The sequence below is a fragment of the Podarcis gaigeae genome, assembly GCF_964106915.1.
Source record: "Podarcis gaigeae genome assembly, chromosome: 11".
Lineage (NCBI taxonomy): Eukaryota > Metazoa > Chordata > Lepidosauria > Squamata > Lacertidae > Podarcis > Podarcis gaigeae.
The window spans coordinates 14391200-14409511 of NC_139687.1; the positions used below are offsets into that span (position 1 = coordinate 14391200).

At 43.3% G+C, this 18312-nt stretch overlaps 1 protein-coding gene across 1 annotated transcript in view; it reads right to left on the reverse strand.

Annotated features, from left to right (window-relative positions):
• The window catches only part of CDC42SE2 (CDC42 small effector 2), a 115116-nt gene extending 96804 nt beyond the window's left edge, over nt 1–18312 (reverse strand). Inside the window, exon 1 of the mRNA XM_083702507.1 lies at nt 18294–18312. The gene's annotated coding sequence lies outside the window, so the exon portion shown is untranslated. The remainder of the gene's footprint in view (nt 1–18293) is intronic.

Genomic DNA, 18312 nt, shown 5'->3' on the forward strand with positions numbered 1-18312 from the left:
GACACTGTGCATAAGAACCACAGAGAGACAAATTATTGGAAGCCTTTCAGGGACGGCCCCTAGATGAACCTGTGGTGGACTTCCTTTCTTCATCCTAACCTCTTGGCTCTGAATGTGGTGCTCCTACTACAGACGATGTAAACTCTTAGGCAGAAGTTTCACAAATTGGAGATATTTCTGGAAAACACACAGAGGAAAAGAAGAGGATGTCAAGAAAAGTGAGAGAACTACTAAGTCCAGAGAAGAAGAGACTGTTTCAGTGGCAAGTGGTAAACTCAGTTTGTCAAAGCTCAAACTTATAAAAACTTACATACGGTCAACAGTGTTGCAAAAGAGACTAGTTTGCTTGGCAGATATATCAACTGAACATGTCCCAAGCATCTGCACTTGAACAGCAGGAGTTGGTAACAACATTTGCAAAGCAAAAGGCATGCAAAGTGAGATTTTGATGTGCCTGAAGTTGAAACTTAAGAGACTTAAATTTTAACACCACAATTCACAATATTATTCGAAATGATTTGTGTGCGAAAACATGTTCTTTTGTATTTGAGAAAGATAATCAAAGATTCTTGTGTTACTTATTCTTGCAATTTAATATAAATCTAGCAAGTTGTAAGTTTGTAATCTAGCAAGAGGTGTAAGTTCGCGGCATTTCATTATTTTTTTAAATGAAATGACAGTTGTGGTGTGGACAATTGAAGTTAGCCATTTGGGGTGGGGTGCAAGTTGTTAGTCTTGTCTATAGCGCAAAATAATCTGACGCTGGTACTGCCTCCAAGTGCCCCCCTGTGGCACATTGAAGTGCAAACTTCCCAGAGTGGGCGGTCCTCTCTCCACCTTTTCTCAAATGGTTTAAACTGCACTTTTTCTTTTGCACAGAGCTGGGCATAGGCTCAGGGGTCTGAAGAGGTGTTTCGTTCAGCCAACCCATAGGGAGTCTGTTACGTACCTTGGCAGCCTGGGGTTCTTCCGCAAGGGCATGGTGAGGTGATGGGACGTTCCTCTTCCATGCTGTTTCTGGCCAGGCTTATGGCTCTCAGACTCACTATTTAGCAGCCCAAAAGGCTTGTGTTTCATTTTCCTGAGTGTGTTTTTGAGTTTTGTGTGGAAGGGTCATTTCAGCAATATTTAGAATGGCTTGCCGATGCTCGAGAAAGTGGTGGTTTTTTGCAATGGCTGTGTTCTCATTGTTCTATCAAAGAGACTCCATTATTTTATCAGAATCCTCCAAAGCCCCCTTCCTGTGCTACAAATAATGACATTGAGCAGAAGATTGTGTTGTGCAGACCCAGTCATAGCCATTATGATTTGATGTATGCCTCCTCCCATTATTGGCCTCTTCCTCTGGTTGTAAGCCGCTTTGGGTTTCCTTTTGAATGGAAAGCAGTATAAAAATACATTACAGTGGTACCTCAGGTTACATACACTTCAGGTTACATACGCTTCAGGTTACAGACTCCGCTAACCCAGAAATAGTGCTTCAGGTTAAGAACTTTGCTTCAGGATGAGAACAGAAATTGAGCTCTGGCGGCACAGCAGCAGCAGGAGGCCCCATTAGCTAAAGTGGTGCTTCAGGTTAAGAACAGTTTCAGGTTAAGTACGGACCTCCAGAACGAATTAAGTACTTAACCAGAGGTACCACTGTACATCCAATCAAGTGCATCTGAAAGAAGCAGGCTGCTTTATGAGGTGTCTGAGAGGTCTGAAGCACACATAGCTCTGTGCTCCAACCCAAGGAAATAGCTTGGGAAGAGTGGCTGGGGTGGATAATTTCCTCACTCTGCCTAATGGCAGAGCTGGCCCTGGCCTGTTGAGTCTTAGGTTCTCTAACATCATAGAGGTGTAGAGCAGGGGTCAGCAACCTTTTTCAGATGTGGGCCAGTCCACCATCCCTCAGACCATGTGGTGGGCTGGACTATATTTTTTTTTTTTTGGGGGGGGGATGAACGAATTTCTATGCCCCACAAATAAACCAGAGGTGCATTTTAAATAAAAGGGCACATTCTACTCATGTAAAAACATGCTGATTCCCGGACCATGCGTGGGCCGGATTGAGAAGGCCATTGGGCCGCATCGAACCCCCAGGCCTTAGGTTGCCTACCCCTGGTGTAGAGTAAGTACCAGTAATAGTTAGGAAACTACTAATAATGTAGAGATGGACTTGAGACCTTGAAAAGTTAATCTCCACCAGCAACCTTCATTAAGTTCAACGGAATAAATATTGCCACAGGTTTTAAACTTGACACTTTGTTGGTGTTGCAAATCATTTGAGTGGTTTCAGAGAATTTCAGTGAGCAGGCACCAGAGACAGAAAAGCACTCGTTTATGAATGGGATTCCCATCTACCACCCAAAACAGCAAATTGTGGTTTAAAGGCACATGAAAGCATGCCACCTTACATTAATAAAGCAAGTTTGCATCTGGTAAGTGTCTGGGTAAGAGACCTCTTGGGAACCGCATGAATGAATGCCGGATTCCACGGGAGAAGGAAAACGCGGGATATAAATGTGAGAAAATGAATAATATAGCAGAACCATCTAGTTCTGTGCTAACCATCAGTGATGCATTATGCTCTCCCTGCTGCAAACATAAACTATTAGAATAAAATAAATAATGAGAAAATGGTAGTTTAAAGTGGGTAGAAAAACTATAAATAATAAAGCAATTCTATCTATGTCTTCTCAGAAGTACATACTATTGAAGTTCAATGGAACTGCCACATTTATCTCTAAGTAAACCTTGCTGATCATAATGGGACTTGCTTCTGAAGAGACATGTAGTGTATAGTACAGTAAGTTATTTTGAATCGGGGCCAAATTAGTGACTCCACAGAAATCTGTATTTTACCTATGCAACTTCCCCAAACCTTCCTCCTCAGGGATATGGTCTAGAAATATTACTTCTTATTCTGGGTAAATTAATATAAAAATATATATTTGTTTGATATTCTTGACCTCCAAAGCAGAATTAACCCTCAAAGATAAGAAACAGCCATCAAGTTGGTTGATGTTTAACATATTTATAATACTTCCGGCATCTACTCAAATGAAAACCCAATCCTAGTTTTATAATGCAGTGTTTCTGGGTATATTTTCACAACTTTTTGAGCCTTTGTAGCCCAAGACATTCTCACATCCCTGGTGGGAATAAACTAAGATCTTTGCATCCACTTCTTAGGTGTCATCGACTATTACTAACAGATTTTTAAAAATCACTGCAGTCTGTTTCTTGAGCTCTTCTAGTTCCACTAGAATCAACAGTGATTAATATTTTGGGAATATTTGGGGGGATTACCTGTTAACACTCATTATATACAAACAAAATGGTCCATCCGCTTTATTAAGGTAAAGGTAAAGGTACCCCTGCCCGTACGGGCCAGTCTTGACAGACTCTGGGGTTGTGCGCCCATCTCACTCAAGAGGCCAGGGGCCAGCGCTGTCCGGAGACACTTCCAGGTCACGTGGCCAGCATGACATCGCTGCTCTGGTGAGCCAGAGCCGCACACGGAAACGCCGTTTACCTTCCCGCTGGTAAGCGGTCCCTATTTATCTACTTGCACCCGGAGGTGCTTTCGAACTGCTAGGTTGGCAGGCGCTGGGACCGAGCAGCGGGAGCGCACCCCGCCGCAGGGATTCGAACCGCCGACCTTTCGATCGGCAAGTCCTAGGCGCTGAGGCTTTAACCCACAGCGCCACCTGCGTCCCATGCCCATCCGCTTTATTAAAGCATGGTAAATGTTTAACCAGTCTTTCATCTGATTTTACTACTTGTATAAATTTGCCTTATTACAGTGGTACTTCGGTTTTTGAGCAGCTTAGTTCCCGAACAACTCGGAACCCGAACGCTGCAAACCTGGAAGTAGGTGTTCCGGTTTTCGAACTTTGCCCCGGAAGCTGAATGTGATCCTGAGCTTCCGTTTTTTACAGTTGTGCAACAATTTTGAGTCCCCCGCATAGTAATTAAGGTTTATTTGCTCCCGTTTTTACCCTTAAGCAGCAAATTAAAGTCCCCTTCATCCTAATTAAGGCTTATTTGCTCCTGTTTTACCCTTAAGCAGCAAATTAAAGGCCCCCCATAGTAATTAAAGCCTTCTATTTCTAATTGTAGTGTTCTGAGGTGATATTTGGTGCTTTTGTTTTTGCTATTTTTTTGTTTTTGTTTGTGTGGATTTTTCATTTTTGTGTCTGTGGCTTGTTTTTCGTTTTATGATTGATGGATTGTGTGACTGTGGAAATGGATAAAAGCCCCCCATCCAAACAATGACTACCATCAGTGCAGTTAAGAAAAATAATAATAATTTTAATTTTTATCTTCTACAATACTGTCTTATTTATTTTATAGTACAGCACATTGATTATTACTTTCATTGTATGGATCAATGGTCTCGTTAGATGGTAAAATTCATGTTAAATTGCTGTTTTAGGGTGTGTGTTTTTAAAGCCTGGAATGGATTCATCCGTTTTGCATTACTTTCTATGGGAAAGCGTGCCTTGGTTTTGGAAGGCTTTGGTTTTGGAACGGACTTCTGGAATGGATTAAGTTTGAGACCCATGGTACAGCTGTAAAGCTAACCACCTGTTTGATCCAGAGACCAGCACTTTCTGATACGTAGATAGTTTTCACAGGGGATGCTTAAAAAAGTGCATCTGGCAGCACATCTACTTAAAACTAAATCCCGTTGGCTTCAGTGGGGCTTACCCCCGGGTAAGCAGGTAAGGAGGAAGGTGAGAGATTGGCCCAAGTTCACCCAGGGGCTTTATGGCCAGCAAAATGTGAGCCCCTCTCCAGCCCTACACTCCAACCCTTACACAGGACTGGCTTTCTCCATTCTTCCATTCACCCTTGGAGCTGTACTTTATCCACCTGATTCAACTAGATATTCAATTTATAGACCCGCAAACAAAACTAAATTTACCTAATGGATATGTGGCACTGCAAGCCGGCTGGGAAATATATTTTGGCCCTGGCGAAGGCAATCTGTTACCCCATTCCTTAATTATTGGACTGCCAGTTGCGTTGACAATTTATGGTGACTCAGGCATTGTTGACATTTTTGACTTGCAGCCAATTTTCTGGCTAATTTTGATACTCCCCCCCCCCCAGCTACCAAACGTGATGGCTTCCCTTATGAACAAACAATTTTTTTAAAAAGGAGACAGAGACATATATGCAGTGCCAGATTTACGTATAAGCTAAACAAGCTATAGCTTAGGGCCCCACTCTCTCTTGGAGGCCCCAAAAAAATTTAAAGGAAAAAAACCTGGATGTACATTTACAAAATATAAGATAAAGAGCAAATGAAATAAAACCTACATAAAGCAACAGTGTTTTGTGTTGAGTAGGCTCTTAGGATGTAAGTAATGGGCCCTGCCTGCTAGCCTGCTCCCTGAAACATCATTAGTTTGCTCATTTCTATATATAGGGTGCCTACATTCTGCATGTGCAAATGGCTTTAGATATCTATTAGGTCCATAAATTACCATATAGCATATATTCAACACAAAAAACAGCAACAGTTTGTTGTTGACAAAGGACAGCTGGACATATAAAGGGCCCCATTACCTTCAGTAGCTTAGGGCCTCAACAAACTTAAATCTGGCCCTACATATATGGGAAAATAACTATTGATATGCTTTATGAGCAAGATCAATATCACCCAAGGCTGCCATATCTACCCACAATGCTTTGGCTATCAGTTGAAACAATATATTCTGGATGTTCAACAGGTGGCATGCAGCGGTCTTGGGAAACACCTTTCCTTATTTTTAGCAGCAGGGGTGTTACATTGGTGCAAAGGCTCAGAGAGAGATGGTATCAGAAAATTCAGTGACAATACCAGAGACTGAAGTGGCAGATTCACATGTGTGAATGGCATGGGCGTACCTTACTTTTGACTTTCAGGTGTATCTTGAAGAGTTTTTTAAAAATACCCACAGGCCTTTGCAGTTGTTTGAAATGTCCTTGAGTTGCCAGTCATTTTAATGATTGTTTTGTACTGGAGTGCTTATATATATATATTGCTGCAGGCCAGTTTGATATTTTATGAGAGGGCGATATATTAGCCCTTTCCAAAACAAATAACATATTCTAGAATTTAGAATATATTTAATTTATTGTTTATCTGTGCCTTTCAGCCAAAAAAAAGGGCACCAAGGTGCTTCCTGCAGAATAATGCACAAATACAAAATTCAAATGCACCCATACGACTTAGGAAAGATAGCAAAATCTTAACTTAAAACAACAACAAACAACCAAACAAACAAACGCATTGATGTTCCTGCCAAGAAAGGCAAAGGGCAGCCCCTGCAAAAATGCAAGAGAAAGCAAGAGTAAATATATAGGGAACAGCTCTTCTTTATATGGGGCCCAGGTGGAAGAGCTTGCCTCTCTCCCCGCCCCCTTTAATAGTGCCTCCCAGGCAACAGCTCCCTATTACAACCCAGCCAATGGGGTGGGGCAGGGCTCTCTATCAGCTATCACTTTTCTAGGCCAGATTAATTGAACTCCTATTTGTTTTGTTTTTGTTTTTTACAGCTGCTCCAAAATACTGTAGCAGACCCTGCATCCTTTGCAAACTCTCTTTCTGCTTAGGGAACTAACAAGTCCAGAGCTTGAACTATACATTGCTTTCGTTTACAGGAACACGGGGTTGAGAACCCGGTGAACCATTTCAGCCAACAAGCGATAAACACATTTTATACGGCAGCTGCTTTGACACGGGGCAAAGTTCCTTCTAGGGTGTAACTTGATAACTTGCGGCAATATTCGCAAGTCAGTAGAAGCCCCTCCCCTAAAATAATATATCACTGTATAGAAATGCAGCTTCAATGCAGCTGTCTGTTCTGAAAAGGGTATAGCCTTTGGAAGCGCAGTCTTATTACCTGAAAATGTGTCTGGATGAAATTTCTATATTCTTTTCCCCAAGCAATGCTTACCAGTGATGCTCAGACCTCAGGTGTCCGCAGCCCAGTCACTGCAACACAGGTGAAGCCTCTCATACAAGTTTGAATCTATGGAAATACAGCTTTAAAGTTTATTAAATGTTTTGAACATTCAAGCAAGAAGAGTACAATCTGAAATGAAAATCACCTTTGGATTGATTGGAACAATGTACAAATTTCACTTTTAAATAATATTTTTCTCAATACCTGAAAATAATCTTGTAATCACATATATGCTCTGTGCTTCAGTGATGCTTTATTTATAAAGTGCCTTTCATTGTCTAGGTGCGGTCAATGACATTTTTATTAAAATAAATAAACAAATAACAGGCCCTGGGCTTTCTTCTGTCTTATTATCTGTTAAGACATTATTCAAATGGAAAATGGGAGAAGGACAGAGGAAGATAAGCAAACCTTTCCAGTTATGTAATAATCACACACACACATTTCCAGTTAAGTCAGATAGAACGAAACAACTACATTCAGCCCTATGCAAAAAGTTGCCATATACTTTGGAAAGACTTGTGCGTCAAACCACAATTGCTTGCAACTGAACAACATGTTTGGTAGCCTGGTATGGAGAGTTGCTAAACACTCTACAAAGACCATGTCTCAAACAACATGCTTCCTTTTGGTGGAACAACAAGTTTGGTAGAAATCATGGTTTGTTGTTTAGTCGTTTAGTCATGCCCGACTCTTCATGACCCCATGGACCAGAGCACACCAGGCACTCTTGTCTTCCACTGCCTCCCGCAATTTGGTCAAACTCATGCTGGTAGCTTTGAGAACACTGTCTAGCCATCTCGTCCTCTGTGGTCCCCTTCTCCTTGTGCCCTCCATCTTTCCCAACATCAGGGTCTTTTCCAGGGAGACTTCTCTTCTCATGAAGTGGCCAAAGTACTGAAGCCTCAGCTTCAGAATCTGTCCTTCCAGTGAGCACTCAGGGCTGATTTCCTTAAGAATGGATAGGTTTGATCTTTTTGCAGTCCATGGGACTCTCAAGAGTCTCCTTCAGCACCATAATTCAAAAACCTTAAATTATTTGGCGATCAGCCTTCTTTATGGTCCAGCTCTCACTTCCATACATCACTACTGAGTAAACCATAGCTTTAACTATACGGACCTTTGTTGGCAAGGTGATGTCTCTGCTTTTTAAGATGCTGTCTAGGTTTGTCATTGCTTTTCTCCCAAGAAGCAAGCGTCTTTTAATTTCGTGGCTGCTGTCACCATCTGCAGTGATCATGGAGCCCAAGAAAGTGAAATCTCTCGCTGCCTCCATTTCTTCTCCTTCTGTTTGCCAGGAGGTGATGGGCCCAGTGGCCATGATCTTGGTTTTTTTGATGTTGAGCTTCATGGTATTGCCAACCAACTTGTTGCAAGGTAGAGAGGGCTAGGAGGCTGCCTTATATTGAGTCAGCCCATTGGTCCACCATGTTTTGATATTATCTACACTGGCTGGCTGTGTCTCTCAAGTGTTTTAGATGGGGGGCATTCCTAGTCTACCTTGAGATGCTTCGGATTGCACCTTGAAACATCTGCATGCAACGGTGACGCTTTACCACAGAGCTTCCCTTGAATTTGTAGGAGGGAAGTGAGAGAAAGTGTGATTTTTTGCATTAGTTGCTTTTCTTCTGTAACTCTTCCTTTTCAACCAGCAAATGCCAGCATTTATTTTCTGGTCAAGCAAAGAAATGTAGCCAGGGGAAAGTTTGTGGGAGATGGAAGGGAAAATAGCATGCAGGGAGGAAGTTAAAACATCCCCTTCTGCCCACTGCTTCCTACATGCAAATGCTTCCCAACCATTGCTATGCAAAGTTGACTTTGAGAATGAGTGCAGTTCTGCCCTTAAAAAAAAGTTCTGTTGAAAGCAAGATCTTTGCTTCCATGTTTTGAGTAAGCATGTCTATGAATTGGATGCTATATTCTGATTGAGAGATTCAACCCTAGGTGCACCAGAAGTAGGTGTATTATGGACAGAATAATTGCCGCACACAGGCAGAACAAGGATATAGTTTGAATACTTTACCTGTCGATGTATAAATCATTTAATGTGTCGATACGAATGGAAGTCATTCAAACTGCAGTTGCAATATAAGGGATTGCAAGAAGATCAAACCTATCCATTCTTAAGGAAATCAGCCCGGAGTGCTCACTGGAAGGACAGATCCTGAAGCTGAGACTCCAATACTTTGGCCAGCTCATGAGAAGAGAAGACTCCCTGGAAAAGACCGTGATGTTGGGAAAGATGGAGGGCACAAGGAGAAGGTGACGACAAAGGACGAGATGGCTGGACAGTGTTCTCGAAGCTACAAACATGAGTCTGCCAAACTGTGGGAGGCAGTGGAAGACAGAAATGCCTGGCGTGCTCTGGTCCATGGGGTCACGAAGAGTCGGACACGACTAAATCACTAAACAACAACAACAAGTGGGTTTAGGACTGAAGCCTTTCATATGACTGGGTTTGGGGTGCATATAGTAAAAAATAAGGGGGGGGAGGAAGAGTTTTGAATTAGCTATATCTAGAATATGAAATAAATGACTGTGATTCCCACAGCTTCCAGGTTATGTGAGCATGGCTGCAAATTTAATTTTGAAAATTCACTTTTGTTTTTACTGCACTCCCTTTATTGTATCAGCGAGCAAGCTGCAAATCCTGGTATAGACTTGATTTACAGCCAACATTGCTATCGAGAGAGACATAACTAAGAGGGTGTTAGCGAGATCGCCGTCTTTATAAGGCCACAAGCTGCTGGTGGTTTAAGGCCGTGCATTCCAAAAGCCTGCTTTCATTTCAGACCTCTTTTGCCCACGGAAAAAATAAATTGCAGAATCCTAGGCACCCTTATCTTGACAAGGAGACTGACAAGGAGGAAGAAGCAACTGTGCTATATCCTTCCTGTTTCTTGCTAGTGTTTACCTGCAGCTGGCAGTCAGGTGTGCTAGGAGACAGCTGACAAATAGTTTTCTTTTTTACCAACAAAAGTGGTGCCTGTTTTAAAGGTACAGTCATGCTCACACAGCATAAAAGATGTCCAAAAATGTCATAGACATCAAAGGTAATGAGTATGGAGTGAAAACGGGATTGTTCTTTCAATAGAATGCTTGAATTGAACAGGACTGCATAGACAGATGGGAAATCCATATCAGGTGTCTTATTAGAGATTCCTCCCTCTAACTGGCCCATATTTCATGCACCCTTTGGGAGTGCCATTTCAGATTCAACGCCCACCTCTCTGGCATTGGAACAAATGGAATATTTGCCTTCCTTCCCCCATCTGCTAATATTGGGATTTGCTCTGGCTGCAAACACCAAACCGAAACTCGCAAATGCAAGTTACCCATACTCAGTGCCGGACTTACATATAAGCTAAACAAACTATAGCTTAGGGCCCTATTCTCTTGGGGGCCCCAAAAAAATTTAAAGGGAAAAAAACTGGATGGATACTTCCAAAATATAAGATAAAAAACAAATAAAATAAAACCTACATACAAATGATGAAAGCCAATGATGATATAATAATAATAATAATAATAATAATAATAATAATAATAATAATAATAATTTATTTATACGCCGCCCATCTGGCTGGGCTTCCCCAGCCACTCTGGGCGGCTTCCAAAAAAAATTAAAATACCGTAATACATCAAACATTAAAAGCTTCCCGAAATGGGGCTGCCTTCAGATGTCTTCTAAAAGTCTGGTAGTTGTTGTTCTCTTTGACATCTGGTGGGAGGGCGTTCCACAGGGAGCGCACCACTACCGAGAAGGCCCTCTGCCTGGTTCTCTGTAACTTGGCTTCTCTCAGTGCTGGAACCGCCAGAAGGCCCTTGGTGCTGGACCTCAGCGTCCAGGTAGAACGATGGGGGTGGAGACGCTCCTTCAGATATAAACACCAACCGTGTTTTGTGTTGTGTAGGCTCCTATGATGTAAGTAATGGGCCCCACCTGCTCCCTAAAATATCACTGGTTTGCTCATTTCTATATATCGGGTGCCTACATTCTGCATGGACTGGCTGCAGGGCAACACGTAGCATGGAGCTGCAGACTGCAGTGCAGCACAGTTGAATGTAGGCCAAGCTGTTGTGCCTGTTATTAAAGAGTGCTTGTACACAAAAAACAGCGACAATTTGTTGTTGACAAAGGACAGCTGGACATATAAAGGGCCCCATTACCTTCAGTAGCTTAGGGCCTCATAAAACCTAAATCCGGCCCTGCGCATACCCTCCCCAGTCTGCTGGCTTCTAGATTTTTTGGACCAGGTAATGGGAGGAGGAAGAGACCAAGGCATCTGGAGGGCATCAGATTAGAGAGGGCTGGTTTCCAAGCAAAGAGTCTTGCCAGTCTGATGCAGTTAGAAGCAAGGGCAGGCAAGACTTTCCCCATAAATGCTGTATTCTGGAGTAGTCATGTGAAGCAACCCTTGGCCTTAATTGAGGAGGACAATACAAAACGGAGAACCCCACCTTTTGTGGGGTGGTGGTATTGAGCAATTGCAGGCCAAATGGGAGCAGATTCATCAACATCTGTATGATCAGCCATCAATGAGGTGGTTACTCTAGAATATACTACAAGCCCTCACAAACGGATTCATGGCGTGGGCTTCAAGAAGTGGGCTCTTCGTGCTTTCAAGGAGATCTGTAAATTTGCAATGAAGGAGATGGGGGACTCCTGATATACACACTGACACCAGCTTGAACAAGGCTGTCTGGCCAAAAGGAATAAGAAATGTTCCTTACCATATCCATATGTGTTTATCCAGAAAACGCAACGAAGATGAGGATTCGCCTAATAAACTGTGTATACACTGGTCCCATATGTGCCAGTTACCACTTTCAAAAGCCTACAGACTGTTAATGTGAATGAAAACTAATCTCTCATTACAATAAAAATGTTATGACATTAAAAAAAAAAATCAATCTGGAGAACACCACCAGAGCCGTAGCTAGGTGATCTTGCGCTCCTGGCAGAAGTGTTCAGATTGCACCCCTTAGCTATGGACAAATTAGCTCTTCTTTCTGCCTCTCCTCTAACCCCCTCCCTTAAAAACCATTTATTATGAGACAATAATCAATATTTATATTTATGGACATATTTTTAGCCAATTTTGTGTCCCCCCCCAAAAAAAGAACACCTGCGCCCCTGGCGGGGGCCCACCTCACCACCCCCTAGCTATGGTCCTGAACACCACATTAGCTACCCCAATAGAGAGTCTTGCTTGCTTATGCAATGACCGAGAATAGTTTGTGTCTCCAAGTTTCCCCGAAGCAATGGCAACAAGTCAATTGTTTCATCCTTCTTGTCCAATGACCCCAGGGCTCTCCCACTTCCCAAACCGTGGAAGAGAGGGCTTTGAAAGGAAATTAAGCATCCACTTGGAATAAACATGGACTGCTTTCGGCTATCATGTGCAATTGATCAACAACTGAGGCACATTTCCTCTTCGTTGCAACAGAAGCATATGACCAGCACAAAGTTTGTTTGCCTGCTATTTTCGTGGGTGAGTTTTATCGCAACAAGGATTTCGGACGGCGAGTTTGCCAAAGAACACGCAAACCTGTTTTAATGAAAGAAAGCACTTAAGCATACTGTTAGGAGTTTGGGGTGGGGTAGGCTGTATGCCTGAGCCCCTTTCTAATTCCTGGATTCTAATTTCATGGATTTAGTTCCTGGAATAGCCAGGCTAGCTTCCTGGAGCAGTACAGTGGTGCCTCACAAGACGAAAAGAATCCGTTCCGCGATTCTCTTCGTCTAGCGGTTTTTTCGTCTTGCGAAGCAAGCCCATTGACGCCTTAGCGGATTAGCGCTATTAGCGGCTTAGCGGCTTTTAGCGGCTTAGTGGCTTAGCGGATCAGCTGATAAGCGGCTTAGCGGCTTAGAAAAAGGGGGGGAGGAAAAAAACCCCGCAGGAACTCGCAAGACATTTTCGTCTTGCGAAGCAAGCCCATAGGGAAATTCGTTTTGCGAAGCGCCTCCAAAACGGAAAACCCTTTCATCTAGCGGGTTTTCCGTCTTGCGAGGCGTTCGTCTTGCGGGGCACCACTGTAATGTCCCTCTAGGTATGGGCCATTAAGGTAGGAAAGGAAGTGGCTCTGTGACAGACAACAAATGGACAGGCTCCCCTCCTTCAACTTGCTAGTAGTTAGAAGACTAAGGTCAGATTTGAAAGCTGTAAAGGTAAAGGGACCCCTGACCATTAGGTCCAGCCGTGGCCGACTTGGGAGTTGCGGCACTCATTTCGCTTTATTGGCTGAGGGAGCTGGCGTACAGCTTCCGGGTCATGTGGCCAGCATGACTAAGCCGCTTCTGGCGAACCAGAGCAGTGCACAGAAACACCGTTTACCTCCCCGCCAGAGCGGTACCTATTTATCTACTTGCACTTTGACGTGCTTTTGAACTGCTAGGTGGGCAGGAGCAGGGACTGAGCAACTGGCGCTCACCCCGTCACGGGGATTCAAACCGCCGACCTTCTGATCGGCAAGTCCTAGCTCTGTGGTTTAGCCCACAGCGCCACCCGCGTCCCTCGTTGAAAGCTGAGGTCTGTATAAATTAGAAGTTGGAAGCAAGGTTGCAGGCTGAAGCCTGTGAGACAGGGCCATGCCTGATTTCTGCTGGAATCCAAGGCTGTGGTTATGGGAAAAACAAGACCCTCATGGGGTGTTAATGCTGTGAGCCCCTCTGTTGTAAACTCGGGCCATATATGTGTAAATAAACCATATATCATAAAGAATCCAGTGTCTCCACTATCCCTCATTCCAAGGAAACTGAACCCTGGGTAAGCACCTGGAACCCTGCGAATTTTGCACCGCTTGGGGGTGGTGTGTAACAATTTTTTTATACTGCATATACTTGAACGTACACGACACCAACCTGTATATCTCCTTCCAAGCGAGAAAGAGCAACCTGAGGGTAAGGGGAGTGATTCAAATCAGAAAAAATGGTGAAGCCTCCCTGCCACCAATAAATAAATAAATAAGTCTCCCTGCCACCAATAAATAAAATCCTAACCTACTTTAGGTCTCTTTGTAACTAAGGCTTGGCGATATCTGGTTTTCAGCATCACAATATATCACCAGCTAAACATCACAATATACCAATAGATCACAATGTCTGAAATAAGGATGGAGCTATGTAGAGGTATTGACTGGCTTCACGGTTTCCCACACATTGGGATTTTTGCATAACACACACACGTATCATGACTCACAATATATTTCCAGGTCCAAAATTATGAAAACGATATCACGATACGGACTTCAAAGCAGTTTTGGATTATATATTGATATATATATTTGAAAATTTTGATCATGGGTCTCCCAGGTCCCATCTGGTTGTGTCCAGCCATTTTGTCTCTCATTGGTCCAGTAGTAAGCTTCTTGTGTTTCCTATTAAAAAATGCTTCCTTTATTGAAAATGGAATTTATGCAATTACAGATCTGTCCCAACAAACGAAATCTAATATGGCAACAACAACAAAAAGTGTCTCCCAAATGGGGTGGGGCCGAAAGGGGTCTGTGAAGTAGATAGTTCGCAGGATGGTGATGTAGCCTTGTTTGGCTTCCGCTTAAAGAATGAATGGAGACTGAGACCCTCCAAATATGGCTGGAGCATGAATGGAGGCTATGACTGCCATTATCTCCAACCATTGACCATGCTCACTGGGCCTGATAGAAGTCTGCATCTGGGCAACCACAAGTTCCCCACTCCTGGCTTGAAAAAAGGAACAAAAATTAGCTGACGAAACTAACGGGTGTCTTGGTGAATGGGCCACTTTTGCAATACAGCTCAAGAAATAAATGAAAAGGCAGCAAAGCAGGGAGAGCTAGGATAATGGATGAAAGCGCAGGACTTTGGCCCAGAACAATCACAGGAAATTATGCTGTACTTTAAGGAGTTAAGGACTCAGAGCACTAAATAGGAACAATAAGTGACATTATGTCATGGGATGGATGTGGATTGCACCTCCTGTTCAATGCAATTTTTAGTAGGAGATTGTGCAGAAAATTGCCAAGGCTATTATTATTATTTCAAAACATACGTTTATACTGGGTGGACACAGCTAGTAAGAAAGACTATTTCTTCTACTATCAACCTTACACCAGCTTACACATTTCCATTCAGCAGGTGTGGGAAACCTTAGGCTCTTCAAGGGCCGCCGTACTACAACTCCCATCAACCTCAGCAAACAGGGCCAATGGGTAGGGATGATGGGAGCTGTAGTTCAGCAATATATGGAGGGCCAAAGGTTTCATATGCCTGGTGGACCACAAATTTAACGTCAAATCTATTTTTCTCACTTTTGATTTCGTCACACATCTGAAAGGAAAAACACATGTGACATCATGTGCACACGACAAGCTCTTGCCCAATGTTGTGTGGATATTGGTGCCTCTGACCATAAACAACAATATTGCTGTTGCTGTAGAACTGTGAAAGATGATAGATAGATAGATAGATAGATAGATAGATAGATAGGCTGGTTTAGATAGATAGATAGAGACAGATAGACAGACAGAGGCAGAGAAGTACAGTGGTACCTTTGGTTACGAACTTAATTTGTTCCGGAGGTCCATTCTTAACCTGAAATTGCTCTTAACCTGAGGTACCACTTTAGCTAATGGGGCTTCCTGCTGTCACCATGCCACCACTGTGCAATTTCTGTTCTCATCCTGAGGTAAAGTTCTTAACCCGAAGTACTATTTCTGGTTTAGCGGAGTCTGTAACCTGAAGTGTTTGTAACCCGAGGTGTTTGTAACTCAAGGTACCACTGTAGTCTGACACTGAAGGAGGCCACTACAGTGGTACCTCGGATTAAGAACTTAATTCATTCTGGAGGTCCGTTCTTAACCTGAAACTGTTCTTAACCTGAGGTACCACTTTAGCTAATGGGGCCTCCCGCTGCCGCTGCGCCACCAGAGCACGATTTTCTGTTCTCATCCTGAAGCAAAGTTCTTAACCCAAGGTACTATTTCTGGGTTAGCGGAGTTCGTAACCTGAAATGTCTGTAACCTGAAGCGTCTGTAACCTGAAGCATCTGTAACCCGAGGTACCACTGTACTTGGATGTTAACTTGACAAATGTAGCCCTAAGACAACATTTGCTGAGATAATAGGGAATGCAGGTGAAGGAGGCAGCAGCTTACAACTAGGGGTGTAAGGCAGCATTGATTTCTGTTCTGACCTGTATTCATCACAACCAGCCCTGTTTCCATTCTGCTGCAGTTTGGTTTCCCCTAAGTACTATATTATTCATTTCACTGTCCGCTATTCAACATAGGTTTTGCAACTCACTCAACTTACATAGCTATTTACATAACTCACTTTCATTTCAATGGAAAGGAAATGTCAAACTACGAAGAGAAGGTTTATACACCCTGTCCCACTGATTCTCCCCTACAGATGCCACCCAACCCTGTGCGAGATGGAAATAGCAGTGGAATGTTCCCCATATAATGTCTAAGTTTGGTCTTAGGACTGATGCTTCCTGAGGAAGAAAGTAAGAAGCAAATAAATAAATCCATGTCAGAGCCTCTGTTGAGCAAGTCAGACGGGTAGAGAGTCAAAAGAATAAGCTATGCTTCACATCTCGCCATTTGCCAGAAACGTTTATTATGTAAAAATACCTTCTCCACCACATATAATCTGAAATAGTTCAATAAAAGGCTAACAAAGCAAATTTTAATGTTGCAGTCGTAAGGTTTGATCATATGAATGCATTCAGGGCTGCCTTAGGGGAAATAAACCCATATCCGGAAACACGGTGGCTAATCATTTGTGCCAGTTGCTGACTGAGCAAACTTGGCTTGGAGGAGTCGGAGCTAATCAGCTAATCACATACATGCCTAAAGCACTCCAACATTTGTATCATAGGACTAAAGTATATTCACTATTCTATATCATTACGCTGAAGAGTGAATATTAATTGTAGCATTCCTCTGGGGAAATCCTTTGTTGCCGTAACATGAAAATCCATTCTTAATGTTGGGTCTTGGCATAGGCTCTTGGCATGAGCCAGTGTGGTGTAGTGGTTAAGAGTCTCGGAATCTGGTGAACCGGATTCGATTCCCCACTCCTCCACATGCAGCTGCTGGGTGACCTTGGGCCAGTCACACTTCTCTGAAGTCTCTCAGCCTCACTCACTTCACAGAGTGTTTTTTTGTGGGGGAGGAAGGGAAAGGAGAATGTTAGCCGCTTTGAGACTCCTTAAGGTAGTGATAAAGGGACACGGGTGGCGCTGTGGGTTAAACCACAGAGCCTAGGACTTGCCGATCAGAAGATCGGTGGTTTGAATCCCCGTGATGGGGTGAGCTCCTGTTGCTTTTCCCCTGCTCCTGCCAACCTAGCAGTTCAAAAGCACATCAAAGTGCAAGTAGATAAATAGGTACTGCTGTGGCGGGAAGGTAAACGGCGTTTCCGTGCACTGCTCTGGTTTGCCAGAAGCAGCTTAGTCATGCTGGCCACATGACCCGGAAGTTGTACGCTGGCTCTCTCGGCCAATAAAGCAAGATGAGCGTGGTCCAGAGTTGGCCACGGCTGGTTTAAGAGGAAATTATATGAAAATGATATATCGTTGGTATCTAATACTGAGTAAACTGGCAAAAATATATACATCTAACAAGTATTGGAAATGTAAAGCGAAAGAAGGTTCTTTTTATCATGCGTGGTGGTCTTGTAGTAAGGTTAAAGCTTACTGGGAAATGATATACAATGAATTGAAAAGGATGTTCAAAATAACTTGGAAAAGGAGATTGGGAAAGGAGATTGGCGTAGCGTGGGGGGTGCAGGGAGGGCCGGCCGCACTGGGCGCAACTTCTGGGGGGGTGCGCTCCCCGGGTTAGGGGGCACAAAATCTACGGGTTAGGGGGCGCAAATTACTGGCCTTGCCCCGGGTGCTGACAACCCATGCTACGCCACTGGCCTAATTGGGTTAAACTTTTAAGAAATTGCTCTTATCACCTGATTTTGATAAGATAACATTCTCAAAGAGACATTCCCAGATTTTGTTCAGCCAGCCCTTCATAGGCTGCATTGCATTTCCATTTAACTATTGTTATTTGCAGATATTCAACATAATAAGCAAATCTGATCCTAAGCTGCATCTTCTTCTTCTCCTTTTCTGGAGCAATGTGTTTGGTAGCCCCTGCTTACATGGGGCAAAGACCTGTGGATCCTGCACTACCAAACCTGCCTGGTACTACCCCCAACTGCCTTTGTCTTCATAGCATCCTACAGGAATCAGCCTGCTGACTCTGCCTACATCAGCGGCTGTACTGTAACAAAGCCCTTTAATCTCTTAATAACAAAGTCTGTGAAAACACACACTTAAAAAATTACAACTTTACATGAAATACTCACCCACACACCCGATGAGGAG